Here is a 16643-nt window from a genome sequence, read left to right as displayed (position 1 = left end):
GGAACCATGATGCTTTAGGGGAAATTTGGGAAGTTATTCCATTGCGCATATCTTCCTTCATTCCTGATTTAATGACAGTCGGTAAACAGGAGCTGCTGCTTTACTGAGGGAGAGATATCCAATGACTCTTGTAACTCTTCAACAATAATTCTCAAAGATTTCCATTATGAGAACTGAGGAATGAAGCAGACAAAAGAAGATAGACGCACTTGAACTTGCAAGCGATTCCAAAGTTGTGTAACATATTTGAGGAACAAATAGCTTTAGAATTCTTTCCGCTGCATTCAAATGATGCTAAAACATAAATCATGATTATGTGAATTGTATTTTATATATTCAGCATAGTCCATCATACAATGAAGCCAATAAGATTGTTTCAAAATTTAGTCTGCTGGGAGAAATGGTTAGGTAATTCCTGCGGATAGTGGTCCTTAGCTAGGGATGCTGAGACTGGTTGTCCTGCTCCTAGTGAGGTGGTGAAGAACACGAACATATACATGAACACATGCAAATCAAATAAAACATTTTGTTAAGACTATAAAAAACCCCTAGGTTTCTGAGAGAGAAAAGCACATATGTAGGTATAATTTACAGTTGTGATGCTTTGAAAAACTTTATAGTTACAAATTCAATGAAAACACTTTAATAATAAGAGGAGGGAGGACACCAGGTCTCATTACAGATGGCTGTGAGCTACCAGGTGGTTGCTGGGAATTGAACTTAGGACCTCTGGAAGAGCAGCCAGTGCTCTTAACTGCTGAGCCATGTCTCCAGCCTGCCAAACTGAGCCCAGCCCTCTGAGTGTGAGTGACAGTTCTGTGGCTTGCTCTGTTTGTGAAGGTCGCTGGCAGTGACACCAGCATTTATCCCTGGTGTATGAGTTGGCTTTCTCAAACCTATTGCCTGTGGTGGGATGCCTTGCTCATCCCTGATGGAGCAGGTAGGGGCTTGGTCCTGCCTAAACTTGATATGCCAGGCTGTTTGACCTCCATGGGAGGACTTATATTCTCTGAGGACTGAATGGGGGTTGGTAGAATGCAGGAAGTAGCGGGGAGGCGGAGTCAGGGAAGGGGAGGAAGGAGGAACTGTGGTTGGTATGTAAAATAAATAAAAAAAATTTAGAAGAAAAAAATAAGATGAACCAAACTTAAAGTTTCATTAATTTTTTTTTCATAAAATACCTACCACATCCATACTAAATTGAAGAAGGAAAGCACTTCCATTTTCTTACATTTTGTAATGCATTGACAATTTAGACTGATTTCTTTATAGATGAACAAGTTTTGAGGGAACAAATCAGTAATGGAAATGACTAACTTTTGAAAAATACCCCAAGCTATTTGTTACAAGTACATTTCTCTATGATGACTATCAGATATAATATTTTAAGGTATCATTCTGGTTGTGATTTCCCTCATCTATCTCTTCAAAAAATTTCAGTAGCACTTCAAGATCTAAGACAGGTCCGTCTATGTCTCGAACATCTGTAATCAACTTCTTCATGGAGCCGCAGGATAGGGTGTTCAAGATCACTACCTGAAGTCAGGACCAGAGCCCCTTTAACAGTCCCATCATGAACCAGCCATTCATCTTTTCTCAGACACAAAATGGGTGAAAACCATGATATCTACTCAGAAAATTATTATTATTATTTTGGAAAATGAATGGACCAAGAAAAGAATTTTAGAGTCCTTTAGAGTCCTATTGTTATGATCTTAAGTAAATTTATCCAAACTGTATGAATCAGCAGTTTACATTTCTGATTTTTAGTATTAAGAACAACCTCAAGACTGAGAAACCTGGCTTTCACTACCCGCTGTCACAGACCTTAGAGGCACTGTAGCCAGAGCTATGAAGCAGGGCATTGATGCAAAGTCCCTTTCTTTTCTTCGTGAGCACTCCTTGTGCAGTTATCCAGATGAATTCTTCCCGGGCTCTCAGCCTTGTGAGGTATCACTTGATGTTTTCAGCACTGATAACATTGCAGTTGCAGTGAATTTAAAGCTTACATCTAAATATTTCCTTTTATGTTGATATTTTAAATAGAGGGTGTTATTACACAGCCCAGGATGGCCTTCGATTCGTGATTTTTCTTAATTTACTTTCTCAAGGATTAGGATTATAGATGTGTGTTTTCATACCTGAGGTTGCATGCATATTAAATTCTTTCATCCAAATAAAGGTTAGAATTACACTGATTGGTGCTCTCATGAGGCAGAGGCAGAGGCAGGTGGATCTCTGTTGAATTCAAAGTCAACCTTGTTTTACAGAGACACCCCATCTCAATAAATAAATAAATAAATAAATAAATAAAAAAAATAAAAAACCACCTGCCCACAACTCAACCAACCAACCAACCAACCAAACAAACAAACAAACAAACCAACAAACCAACAAACTAACAAAAACCTAGAATTTCAGAATGACTGTAGCTTTGAATAACAAATTCTCTGAGTCTGAAGGAGCAGCATTTGCTTAACATTTTTATAAATGAAAAAGCGTGTTTAAATTATGTACAGACCAAAACAATACCCACAGGGTTTTTTTATGAACAACACTGACAACATATTCAGCACACTCATTTTGTTTTTGTTTTTGTTTTTTTTTTCTGACAAAGGAACTCTTATGCACCTCTGAGACTACACACCACGACAGTTGTAACCACCTCAGAGCATGTGTCCTGACCTCACTACACTGCAATCCCATTAAAAATTTCTGTTCCCTTTAGTCAACAACGCTGTGTTTGCTTTGTAAAACAGCATTAGTTTTAGAATCGTAAATTGCAAGCACAAAAGCATTTGCACCGTAGTATAATAAGTACGTTTATTCAGGGTAATCTGGAACAAAATCTCACTCCTTGACCTGTACACAGAGGGATAAAAACTGAGTCTTGCTCCAGACAGATCCATGCTCATGTTTTGCATTATAGAAATAGTAAATAATGATCGTGTTGGGAGGAAAAGACTTGTATCAGTAAGCCATGGGCTGACATTGTAAGCTCTGTGTAGGTGTCTACCTCAAGCTACAGTGAGAAAGGAAATGCGTATCAGGAAAATTTCAAAGTAGCAGAAAGTGAAAAAGAACCTCAACACAGAGATTTATAACAACGTGTGCTAAACCTTCTTTATGAGAAACATGTTTAAAAGGTTATACAGAAATGTAATTATGATAAAATCAGATCACTATTGTGCATGTCCATATGCCATTAACTTATATAGACATATTAAATATTGTCTTTCCCAAACTTCCTTTTGAAGATAAAGAAGATGCTAATGTTTTCTTAAAAAGGGCCATCTACATGTTTTATCATGAAAATAAAGAAAGAAATAAAATCTGTGTGGGTGTGTATTGAAATCTCTTCTCTGTTAAAGCACTTCCCATCAACAAGAAGGTTCAATGATATAAAAGTGATAATCCATTCAAAATTTGACTGCTTTGTATAAAATTAACACTAAATCTCACCAATCAACTGTAAGAATACTAAAATCAGTCATTAGCCCTAGTTTTATGTGGCACTAAAATATCAGAATTGAGCTCTACATGATTCCTGGAGACAAATATCAGAGTCAACCTAAATTGCCACAATTTTCCTTTGAAACAACAGCAGGAAGCATGCCACATAATAGTCTTATCTATCACAGTATTTTAGAACAAAGAGATTAAGATACAACTTATGATAATACCTTTCCATTCTTTTTGTTGTTGTATTATGTATGTATTCATAAATGTATTATGAATAATACATTTAACTAAAATATAAGTACAGCACTTCCCTCTTTCCCGTTCCTTCCTCAAGCCCCTGTTCTCAAAATATCCTCTCTTTCTTTTATTGTTGTTTTATATATTACTGATGTGTCTCTGTGTGTGTGTGTGTGTGTGTGTGTGTGTGTGTGTATGCACTTGCTTACAACACACACACACACACACACACACACCTGTTTGTCTGCTTGTATTTTTCTGTCATGGTCTTCATATGCTGTAAGAGCAACTTAATTGATTAGGGGTGCTAATTGGATTTTTTCTGCCTGGATAAAATTTAGAATGTAACTGGAATTACGCTGGCCTGGAAAATTGGTAGTAGTAAATTATTTTCTTTCTTCTATGACATCATTATCTCTGGGAAGTTGTCTGGGATTTTAGTACCGGGTATAATTTTCCTCCTGTTTTTGGACTCTGCGTTCAGTTAACAGCAGGTGGCCACCACCTACTTGTGAGTAACACTTTCTGCGACTTCATGACTCTCTACCCTGCCCATTGTTGTGCTTTATAGGTGTGGATGCTAGGTAGGACTCTTAATTGTTTTCATTCCCCGGCCCCTTGTAGAATAGTTTCTAGTACCATATAAGCTAAACCACAGGAAAGAGGCTTTCAGATTAGACCCAACTTGAATCATCTGAGTCATATGAACTAAGTATACAAAAGTCTTTTGCGGTGAATATTTTCCTTCAACCTCTGAGAGGCAGTTACGTGTAACAGCCATGGTCTATATTGTTTTAGGAGTCACATGGGCTATCTTGACCTTTCCTGTGTGGATTTCTTATGCAGAGCACTGGGTTTTTGTTGGGTAGTTTATGGTTCGTATTGGCAACATTGTCAGCACAAGTGACTTAATTTACTTTTCTGATAGATGTGTGCATATCCACATACACTTATATGTATCATATATGATTTTATTTACATATAAAATGCAAAGCTACTTGAGGATTTATCATGTAAGTTTTCTGTCATTTGTCCCCCCTCCCAAGCTCATGAATCTGTAGCATTAAAATTGTGAAAATCATCATCATACCAGAAGCAATCTACAGATTCACTGCAATCCTGATAAAATATACCCAAAGTATTCTTCACACAAATAGAAAAAGAAATCCTAAATTCATGTGGAACCATAAAGGACCCTGTGTAGCTCAAGAAATCCTTAGCAAAAAGAATAATATTGGCAGTATTGAATTCTAGACTCTAAGGTATATTGTAGACCTATTTAAACAATAAGGTACTGGCTCAAAATAGGCATGTAGAGCAATGAAATAAAATAGAAGACTCAAACGAGTTACTGGTAACTAGTTTCATTTGATATTTTGACAAAGAGACAAAAAACACACTGGAGAAAAGATAGCATCTTCAACAAATGGTAGTGGGGAAACTGGATGTCGACATGTAGCAGCATGGGACCACTCGCTAGCTCTCTCTGAGGGTCTGTGTGTGCTGTCAGGGACAGCTTCCTTGACGATGGGCTGTAACTAAGTGAGATAATGGAAGGAAAAAAACCAAAATGTGTATGGATTGTAGTCTGGTTGTGTAAAAATCTCTTAAATGATAAAACATTTTTCCCATACCAGCAAGAAGGTTCAAATGTTGTAAAAGTGATAATACATACAAAGACTGATTACATCATATAAAACTAAAAGTAAACCTCGCTAAACACCTTGAATCAAGCCATTACACTTAGTTTTATGTGGCACTAAAATCACCCTGTATAAAACTTAGCTCCAAATGAATCAAAGATCTCAGTTTGAAATCTGAAACCCAAGCACCAAAACTGCTAGAAGAAAAATGGATGCAGTACTTTGTCAGATATAGATTTAGGAAAGGACTTTCTGAGCAGCATTGCATTAGTCAAAAAATCAGGGCCAAAAATTTACAGTGGGGCCCTCAGAAAATTTAAAAATCTATGTAGCCAAGAAAATAATCAAGTGAAGAAGAAATGCAGAGAATGGGAGAGACTCTGCCATGTGTGCATCTGACGGAGGATCAATATCCAGTTCTACAAACAAAAAACAAAGAAACAAACAAACCAATTAGAAATAGGCTCAGAATCTAGCCAAAGAACTTTCAGTAAAATAAATAGAAATGGCTAAGAAATACATCACAATGTGTTCATTATCCCTAGCAGTTCGTGAGATGGCAAATTAAAATAGCATAGAGATCTCATCTTACCTCAGTGAAAATGGCTTAGATCAGTAAAACAGATGACAACAAACATTGGCAAGGTTGTGGGAGAGGAGAGTGCACATTCCCTGATTATGTGAATTGAATTGGATGCTGCCATGCTGAAAATCAGTATGAAAAATCTTTGAAAAGCTAAAAATAAATCTACCATATGACTCAGCGGTACTGTTCCTTGCCATATGTCCGAAGTTGAAACATCTTCCTCGTAGCTCTTTGCATTTTTTGGTTTTCTCTTCTGTGTATAAGAGCTTTTGTACTAATTGACCAATATGGATAAATCTTCAGATCAACTCTTTAGTGATTTTGGTCACATGAGCCAGGCAAGGAAAACTAGTCAAAACCCGGGAATGAGAATGTGACTCCATTTCTTTGGCATCTCTCATTTATAAGCTTTCTGTCAATTAATTAACTTCTCATTACTTAATTTCAGACCGTGTCACTTGTGTCACAATCTGTCTACTTATGGTGAGTCTGGGTAATGTCATTGTTCCATAAAATACCAAAAACATACCTAAAAAAAACCCTAAAACCCCCAAAATTCAACCAGTTCTGAAAAAGTAAATCAAAGATCCCAGCTCAGAGCAGCTGTATTGCATCATTCATTCATATTCAATGCCCTAGAGTGACTAGTCAATTATTTTCATAGATGATGAATAATAGCTGGAATCTACAGTGTTCTTGTGAATTTAAAATCACTGCTTATTGTGTGCAAACTTATCCCTTCAAGTTAAGCCAGTTCTACTTAATAAACAAGTAATAAAAACCTAAATGCCTTTCACTCAAAGAAAGTGGAAGAAAAAACAACAACTGAGAAACTCAACTTAACATCACATAATCACATCTCTCCATTTCTTAAATGAGGAACAAACATGTTTCTCAATTCTCGCTCTTGGGCTGTTTACCTTCAAAAACTTATTTAAAAAATAAATTGTCATCCATCTGGTATTGTAGGTGTAAAATATCACCCTTTCCACTGAAAGAGACAACACATTGATCTTGCTCTTGCCGTGGAGAGGCGCTGAATGATTTCTGTGTCATCAGGGAGCACAGTGAACCTGAGGATCAGGAGCAGCTGAGTGAGTGAACCGCGGGACTTGGCATCCCCAGCTTGTGCGGATTCTGGAGCACACTGCTCTCTGTACTCGCTCAGATGGATGTAAATGAAAAGCCATCTAACTTTCCAATTGATACACCGAATAATCGTGAAAGAATATCCCAAGGGCAAGCATTGCCTTGCAACACATATGGCCCAGCAGCTGCTTAACACTTCTTCCAACACCCAGGGTGAATATAGAATGCACTTCTTAGGTCAAATGAGTGAATCCTTGGGAGACAAGACAGGCAACAGAGGACACAAAATGACATAAAAAACATAATTGTGTTTGTCTCAATGTTGCTCAGCAGAAAGGTGAACTTAGTTTGGTTTTTTAAAAATAAAATTTACTTTGAAATTGGAGATTTTGCATTGCCTACTCCAGTAAGAACTACCATACTGCTTACTTAGCTATTCCAACTAATAAATAGAAAGATGGTTTATGTGAATAAAGTAAGAATGATTGAGATACCAGACGGAGGAAATAAGAAAATATGCATTGTGTTTCTTTTAAATGTTTCTTTTCCAGGCAGAATGAAACAATTTTACTTGATCTTCCCCACAAGATTGAGAAGTGATTTTTGCAGCAAAACCTGAATTGGGGCAACCCTCAGTAGTCAGCCCCTTGGTCACAGTGTTGTGTTTCTACACAATGATCTAAAGCAGAAAATCTTAAAAACAAGTGCATATTCCCATGGACACATGACTTCCGTCTAGAGCCGATCTTGATGTGTGAAAGGGAAAGTTATAAAACCCCAGAATTAAGGTGTGGGCAAGGAAGCCAGACAGAAGGATGCTCCGGAGGGTATGGGTAGCAGTTGTGAGGGTGCAGCTACCAGATGCTATGGAGTTGTGGCTGCCAGATGCCTCAGATCTCTCCAATCACTTGCCAGGCATCCAGCAGCTATTTTTACTGCTGCTTCTGGCATATTGCTCATGTCTACCGTAGCCTTTCTTCCTCCCTTATTTCTGTGTCTCTGGGATGCCTGGAACTTTTCCTAACTTCCTCACACACATATTTGTCCCTGTAAAAGAATACATTTAGTATTCTGTGGAAATATTGGCCTGTATTTGCCATCCCCTGTTTTATCTTACTCTTCCGTTTTCCATTCATTCACACTTAATTATTATGGTACCTTAAGGACTTAATGTATTGTCAATGTCTAAAAGACTTGTCATTCTGGGCCTTCCTCTTTCTCTCCCGAACCAAACTTCCCCTTCCTTTGTTGTTTTCCTGAAGATAAATGAAAGTCTGCTCAAGCATTCACTCACTTAAATCACAAACTGAACATCATCTTGGATTCTTCCTGTCTTGCCACCCCAGAATCTGTCACCATAAATGTCTGCCTCTAAGTGTTTCCAAGTTCAGTTCTTCTTTGTCAAGCTTAAAGCTTTTGACTAAACTCAGATCCTCTTCTACTTGAATTTTCTCTGTAGCATACGATGGTAAGGGTTTTCTATTGCTGTGAAAAGGCACCATGACCATGGCGACTCTTACAAAGGAAAACATTTAATTGAGGCTGGCTTACAAGTTCAGAGGTTTAGTTCATTATTGTCATGGTAGAAAGCATGGTGGCAAACAGGCAGACATGGTGCTAGGGAGGAAGCCAAGAGTCATACATCTCAATCAGTAGGCAGCAGGAAGAGAAACAGCCACTGAGCCTAGCTTAAGTATTTGAAAGCTCAAAGCCCACCACCCAGTAACACACTTCATCCAATAAGGCCACATTTACTCCAATATAACCACATGTCTTAATCTTTTCAAATAATCCCACTCCATTGAGCCTATCAGGTGTTTTTTCATTCAAATCACCACAATATTTGACAGTCCTGCCTGTAACACTCCTTGTACATACTAGGTCACATGTCAGTGATTTGTTAGGCCAGCACTCAAGGTTTTTCCCAAAAATATATATTAATCATAGACCATTACTTTTCAATCAAATCACATCATCTTCAGTGTGACCTTCCTAAATTCTTTATCATCTTCTCCTATTAAAATATTAATTGCTGAGTAGGTGAGACCAGGAAACATGCTTTATGTCCTGACTGAGACAATCCAGGCAATTCCACAATGGAGATGACTAGGAGAGTATCCATCATGCCGTAAAATAAATGTGCACACTAGCCAGAGTGATCTCAAATTTTCATTTTCTTTGGTTTGAGGCAGACATCATGACCTAGATAGATGATAAACCAGTTTCTCACCACTGTAGCTCAACTGAGGCTACTCAGAAAACAGAAACTTGTGTCGGTGAAAGCTGAGACTCAGAGTAAGGAAGAACAAGATGCATGTCACTGTGCTTTTGCATCTTAGCATCAGGAAGTGACGTCATATCACTTTGTCCACGTTCTCTCTCTTAGATGACTATCACTAGGTCCAAGCATGGAAGAGAGAATGTCTAAGACAGCTCTCAGTGCCAGTAGAAATGTCACTAGGAATGTGTCTAAGACAGTCTACCACATTCAGGGACTTCCAGATCCTCTTTAACCCCTACATTCCCTTGACTGCGAGGATGTTTGACGGTACTCTTTCATTTTTATTGAATCAGATTTGGGGACATTGTTTCTACTTTTTGAAGCACTTTTCTATTCATGGCCAAACTAAATAGTTTTATAAACATTTCAAATTCATATAAGGCATAAGCACATCTGTAAGAATTTCACTAGATTTGTCATTATGTGCCTTATGTTTCTCTATATTTACCATTGTTTTATACGTGCTCAGCTTTGCTGAAGTCATTAGTATATGAATTTTTCTATTAGAATAGAGTTATTTATTTTTGCTTTATATTTGTGCTAGAACTAAAGCCACGACCTACAAAACAAGCAGTGTAACACTAAGCTATGCTCCTAACCTGACAGTTTCCCAGGAGATTGTAAGTTCCTTGAATGCATGGACTCAGTTCCACTCATTGTTCATATAATGAATATCAATAAATAGTTTAACTGATTAAACTCATAATAATATAAGCTTTTTGGTTGATTACATTCTATTTATGATGTGTCACTGGGGTTATGCTCTTATTTCTATGACTGCAAGACTTTCACAAATGAAAGGATAGATTCAGTCAATTGTGACTGTCTAGTATTCACCCAGCATGATGTGAAGTATAGGACAGCGATATTGGGTAAATTGTAGTTCCCATGAAGGGTGGTGTCTTATGTTGCAAAGAGACAAGGTTGGATATAACCATCAGCTGTGTCATCTTTGGTATAATATTTAAATGACGAGTCTGCCATTTTTCAGTTTTGTAATAATGTCCATACTTACTTCATACTGTCGTATTTGGTTTCTTCTTAATCTAATATTTCAGTGTTAGGATCATAAGTGCTGTGGAGTGTCATTTTTATTAACGTTTAGAATACAAAGTATTGGACTTTTTATTCCATTTTTAAAGCACATTCTTACACTTTGTTCTTATTTTTCTTCCTCCATTAAGGCCCTCCCCTTTCATCCCTGCCTTCTTCTGGTTGCTTTGCTTCATATCCCTACCGAATTGTCTCCTTCCTGCTTTTGTGTACAGGTATTCAGTTACAATCTTTTCATATCCTATCTAAAGATCACTGTCTCCCTTCTTGCAGAGGGGGAGGGCTGAGGGAGAGAGAGACACACAGACTTTTAAATCTAGATTGTTTTATATGAGTGAAATTTAATATTTTTCTCCGACTCTGGGGTACTTTTCTAGCATAATGATTTCCAGTTCCATCCACTTTTCTGTAAATGTCATGATTCTATCTTTTTAAGTTAAATGATATATTCAATCATTATTTAAATTGAAGATTATAAAAATAACTGAGGATGACTAGTTAATTGATGCCTCCTTCATACTTGGATGTCTGCGAATGATGAAGTTAGAGAATTTCATACCCCAACACAGTCATTTAGAGAGGTGCTTGAAGTTGCATGAATCGTGTTTAAATGGTATTTCAACACACTTTTAAATTAAGAGAATGTCACAGTATCAATCAATAGATGTATCTGATTCACATTTCCTTTATAGACATTTTATATCTCAGCACACTGTCTTCATTTTGAATTATGCCTTCATTCCAGTATAATTTCTCTCATTTTGACACTAAAGCATTAAAAAGGAAGATCAAACCAACAGTTGTGAGAGTTTGCTGAGTTCATGTAGTAGAATATCAACTATTTTCTAAAATTAGAAATGCTTAACGAAGGTGTTTAGACTTTCAAGGTTAAAGAGTTAATGTTCAAGTCAGGTGCCAGCAGATACTTAAAAGTGAGTAAAGACATTAAATGCCATCGGCAACAACATTGTTTTGTAAAAGGCTGCCGTTCCGAAGCCAGCTGATGTCAATGTTGATGATAGTGATTGGAAGCTGACGATTACAGAGATTTCTTGTGTCCCGTGGTGTAGCTGTCACTGCTAAATTAAGTTTTCTCTGGATGCTTAATGCAAGTAAATTCAAAAGTCCTTACTAAGGGGCTGATTCTGATGTAAAGACTATGTCAAATTTTAATTTGTTATTAAGTTGGAGACATACTTCTGAGACCATCAGAGGTGAGATAATTATGGAGGAGTAAAGTAGACAAGAGTAGTGAGTGGCAGGGAAATGGGAAGGCAAGACCCTTCCCAGGAGAGCACTCTCCCTGAAGAAAGCTGTCCCAGGAGGGAAGGCAAGCAGAACTGAGACGAATTGGAGAACAGTTCCAGGGATGGTCAAGCTGAATGAAAGGGCTCAGACTATGAGGTATCTGCTGTGGGTAGAAGGCAAGTTTGGGGAAAGGAGAAGAATATTGTCACTTACAGAATAAATAGTTTTCATATTTCCTTTCTGTTTCTATGATCCAAGTTTCTTCAACAAGAGTATCTAAGGAAACAAAAGGGTTAATTAGTTGACACTTCCAGGCCACAGTTAGACATAGAAGAAGGGCAGAGTAGGAACGCAAACAGGAACTTGAGGCAAAACCCATGATGGAATGATTCATGCTCATTTGTCTTAAACAGTCCAAGGAGACCCTCCCAGGGAACTGGACACCAGAGTGTTCCCAGCTTCAGTGTCAACTAACAATCAAGACACGTGTGCTGCCAATCCAATCATTGCGCTAATCTCTTCTGGAAACACCTCCATCAAGATTCCCTTCCCAGGTGACTGTAGGCGTGGCCAAGAGGAAAGTTAGAGCTAACTGTGACCAGCAGTGACAGCTTTAGAATTAAGTGACTACGATAAAGATTGTTCTGAGATATGATTGTGCGAGATTGCTGGAAGCCAGACTCTCCAAAGAAACCTTACCATAATTCTGATGATATAGTACTTTGAACCAATTATCTGACCTTCCCAGCAAGAAACTGGACTAATGTGTTGCTCAACAGAAAAAGAGCACTGAAGAATGTTATAAATAAGCACCATAATTCTTTACCTAATCAAAGTTGAAAGTAGATAAAAAGTAGAAAGTAAATGATCCTGTTTCATTAGAAATTAGAATATCCAAATAGAAATAAGAACCTTATGAATATAGTCAAGCAAGTGCCCGTGTGATATGATTGAGGATCATTTGGGTTTATGTCCCAGAGTGGTATAGATGGATTTTGAAGTAGATTAATTCCCATTGCTTTTTTTTTTTTTTTTGAGGAAACCACCAAATTTATTTCCAAAGTAGTTGTGCAAGTTTGCACTCCCACCAGTCATGGAAAAGTATTCACCTTGCTCTACATTCTCTTCAGCATAAGCTGTCATTTGTGTTTGTGGTCTTAGTCATTTAAACAGGTGCAAGATTGAATCTGAGAATTATTTTTTGACTTGCATTTCCCTGATGGCTAAAGATGTTTAACATTTCTTTAAGAGTTTCTCTGCCATTTAAAATTCTCCTGTTGAGAATTCTATGTTTAGGTCTGTATCCTATTTTTTAATTGGATGATTTGGTTTTTTTTTTTGATATCTAGTTTCTTGAGTTCTTTATGTATTTTGGAGATCAGCCCTCTGTCAGAAGTGGGGTTTGGGAAGATCTTTTCCCATTCTGTAGGCTGCTGTTTTGTCCTTTGCCTTATAGAACTATTTTAGTTTTATGGGGTCCCTTTTATTAATTGTTGATCCTAGTGTCTGTGTTACTGGTTTTATATTTAGGAAGTTTTCTCCTTTGTCAATGTGTTCAAGGCTATTTCCCACTTTTTATATCAGGTTCAGTGTAAATAGATTTATGTTGAGGTCTTGGATACACTTGGACTTGAGTTTTGTGCAGGGTGATAGATATAGTTCTATTTACATTCTTATTCAGGCTGAAGTCCAGTTATGCCAGCACCATTTTATTATTTTATTATTTATTATTTCAACTTCTTCGTCAAAAATCATGTGTCTGAATTTATGTCTGGGCCTTTGATTTGATTCCATTAATCCCCTCTGTCTTTATTCCAATATCATGCTGTTTTTTATTACTATAGTTCTGTAGAGGAGCTTGAAATTAGGGATAGTGACACTCCTAGAAATTCTTTTATTTTACAGTATTGTTTTAGCTATCCTGATTTTTTTTTCATATGAAGTTGAGTAGTATTTTTTCAAGGTCTGCAAAGAATTGTGTTGTAATTTTGATTGGGATTGCATTGAATATGTAGATTGATTTTAGCTTCACTAGTTATAGTCAGAACCTGGAAACAATCTAGAGGCCCCTCAATGCAAGAATATATAAAGAAAATGTGGCACATTTACACAATGGGGCATATCTAAGATGTTAAAAATGATGCCATCAGGAAATTTGAAGGCAAATGTATGGATCTAGAAAAAAGCCATCCTGACTGAGGTAACCCTGACACAAAAGAAAAAAAAATGGTATGTACTTACTTGTAAGTGGTTATTAGCTGTAAAGGTTCACCAACTAGTCGCCAGACTCAGAGATCACATATCAGAGATGGTCCAAGAGCAGCACATGGAACTTCTGGGAAAGAGAAATAGAACAGATCTCCTCTGTGGACTGGGATCAGGCGGGAGTGGAAGCTTGGTGTTTCAGGTGAGTGGATGGACGGGGAGAGTGCTGAGTGAGATGACTGGAAACGGGCAGCGTTTCAGGGTCAGGTCGAAAACTGAAGGTCCCCCAGCTAAGACACTTAGTAATAGTGAGTATGTTTCCTGACCAGATTAGTGACTATCCTAATTGTCATCAAAGAGCCTTTTATCCAGTAACTGATGGAAACAGGTGCATTGACCCACACCCAAATACTAGGCTAAGCTCAGGGAATCCTGCTTAATAGAAGAAAGAAAAACTGGAGAAGCCAGTGGGTTAAAGGGCACCACAAAAAAGCTCACAGAAACAACTGACCAGCCTCATAGGAACTCACAGAGTCTGAACCAATACCAGGAAGTCTGCATGTGACCAACCTGGGCCTTCTACATATATGTACCAGTTGTGTAGCTTAGTCTAGTCATGGAACTCCTAACAATAGGAACAGAGACTGTCCCCAAGGCTTTGACTGGCTCAAAGCCTTTGACACAACCATAAAATTATTTTAATTGCTACTTTATAACTTTTATTTTGTTACTGTTATAAATTGCAATGTAAAGTATCTCTATTTCCTAAATGTCTTAAGTGATTTCTTTAAAGGGTTGTTTGGTTCCCAAAAGGGTTGTGAATCACAGGTTAGAACTGCTGATTTAAATGGACAATTCCCCATATAAAATGTAATTTGGGAGCCATACATTTAAAAATGGAGTGAAAAAAAATTACTTGAAAGTGAAAAATATTAGTAAAGAAATTTTATAGGAAAAAGGAAATATTATAGAAAAAGATCATCAAAAATATTTAATATGTCTGCATGTGTATCTGTATGTGTGTGCAGTCATGTGTGCATGTGTGTGTTTCACCTATGCATGTGTCTGTATGTGTGGACACTCGTGTGTGCATGTATGTATGCTTCACCTATGCATGTGTCTGTCTGTGTGAGTATGTGTGTGCATGTGTGCATGCTTCACCTATGCATATGTCTGTTGTGTGTGTGTGCATTTGTGTATGCTTCACCTTTGCATGTGTGTGTGTGTGTGTGTGTGCATGCGTGCATGTGTGTGCATGCTCACATGTTATTACAAGCCTGTGAAGGTCAGGGCACAACTTTCAGGAGTCATTTCTCTTTCTATAATTTCATCCCTGGAGAAAAAACACTAATTGTCAAGTTTCACATCAAGTACCTTTACCGACAGGGTTGTTTGGCTGATCCAAGTACCACTTTTTCATATTTCTTCCTAAAGTATATTAGTTATTAATTTATGTGCCTTTATTGCTACCCAATGGAGTTCAACAAAATATACTCCATGTAGCTCCTTTTATTTTGTTATATAATTTCCTTCAGTTTCATATTGCCACTAAATTATAGATATATAACAACACATTTTAAAACAATATCATTAATAGCTACTTTGCTAGTGTCTAAGTTAAAACACTTCTATCTGAAATGAAAGAATCACAAATACGTTCATTATTTTAATATGGATGATGGAAGTGCCACTCATATGATTCAGTGATAGAGGTGAAAGGGAAGAGTGTATGGTAGCCAGAGCTATGGAAAGAAAGATATTGTTACCCTGCTTATCAAATGTATTTACATGTATACCAGTTTCAGTGTTGATACAATACCACAGTGGGCTGGATTCTCTAAATATAATCAAAGACTGATAAGAAATTAATTTGAACTTACTGTTTTATGCTTCCGTTGATGCTCCTGTTATAAAACAAGCAATATATTCTTAAGTTCATTTTTAAAACATGTCATTTAAGTGAGATATTGAGTGTGGCCTGGGCCCTTGAATTAGAACAGATATTGAGGAAGTCGGTATCTTCACTTAGTCACTCGTTCTCCAGCACTTACCTGGCAGGCTGCTGAAAAAAAGAACACTGAACAACAACAACAACAAAAAAAAACCATCAGCGTACTTTTTATTTTATATTCTTATGTGAAATTGACCAAATGTCCAGACAGCTAATGTATAATGACAGTTTAGCACAGCCAAGAGAAAATAGATTTTGACAAGAGGGCACTTACAAAGAAACTTACATAGAATTGACGTCAGGAAAAATATTTCTGAAATGACACTTCAGCTAACCACGGGAAGACATCCCAGGCAATGGCAGCCTTCTTACAAATACCATGGCAGGAAAGTCACATGGCACATTTGTCCTTCCTTCTTGTGTTTGCTAATAATTGCTTCCTGGATGTGAGATGTGACAGCTAATGAAATAAAGCATGCAAAGTAAGATGGTTCACACTGTCCACTGGAACCAATCTTTGTCATGTCTGGGGAGGCTTTTCTATACTGGGTTAATGAAAGTGGGAAGCCACATCCTGAATGTGGGCAGCTTCATTCCATTGGTTGACATTCTGCACCACATAAAGAGGCAAAAGCAAATTGAACACCAAAATATATCTGTCTATGCTTTCTGCCTAGGGACTCGATGTGATTAGCTGCCCCACGCTCTGGCTGCCAAGGCTTTTTCACTTTGAACTTTATCTCTGGGTTAGGAACCAAGATAAATCTTTCCCCACGTTGCATCTGCCAGGTCTTTTTTGGCCGCAATGAAAAGTTCAGATACTATAAGAATGACTCAGTGCTGAAACCATTCTTGACCCAAGTAGAGGAGACAACAGCACATAGAAAA

At 37.5% G+C, this 16643-nt stretch overlaps 1 long non-coding RNA gene across 2 annotated transcripts in view; it reads right to left on the bottom strand.

Annotated features, from left to right (window-relative positions):
- LOC125390321 (uncharacterized) overlaps positions 1-16260 on the bottom strand; it is a 29567-nt gene extending 13307 nt beyond the window's left edge. The window contains exons 1-4 of one of the 2 annotated variants that reach the window (XR_007228695.3): positions 16042-16258; positions 13841-13934; positions 11813-11875; positions 4909-5761 (exon numbers count right to left, since the gene is read on the bottom strand). This is a non-coding gene — a long non-coding RNA (uncharacterized LOC125390321). Of the gene's footprint in view, positions 1-4908; positions 5762-11812; positions 11876-13840; positions 13935-16041 lie in introns of those variants that run through there. The other variant, XR_015005293.2, reaches the window with a different exon arrangement.
- Between the last annotated feature and the right edge of the window lie 383 nt (positions 16261-16643).

Source organism: Myodes glareolus, chromosome 13 (assembly GCF_982192425.1).
Source record: "Myodes glareolus chromosome 13, mMyoGla1.1, whole genome shotgun sequence".
NCBI classification, from domain to species: Eukaryota; Metazoa; Chordata; class Mammalia; order Rodentia; family Cricetidae; genus Myodes; species Myodes glareolus.
The sequence above is the reverse complement of the archived record's forward strand: the minus strand, read 5'-3'. Positions and strand labels throughout refer to the sequence as shown.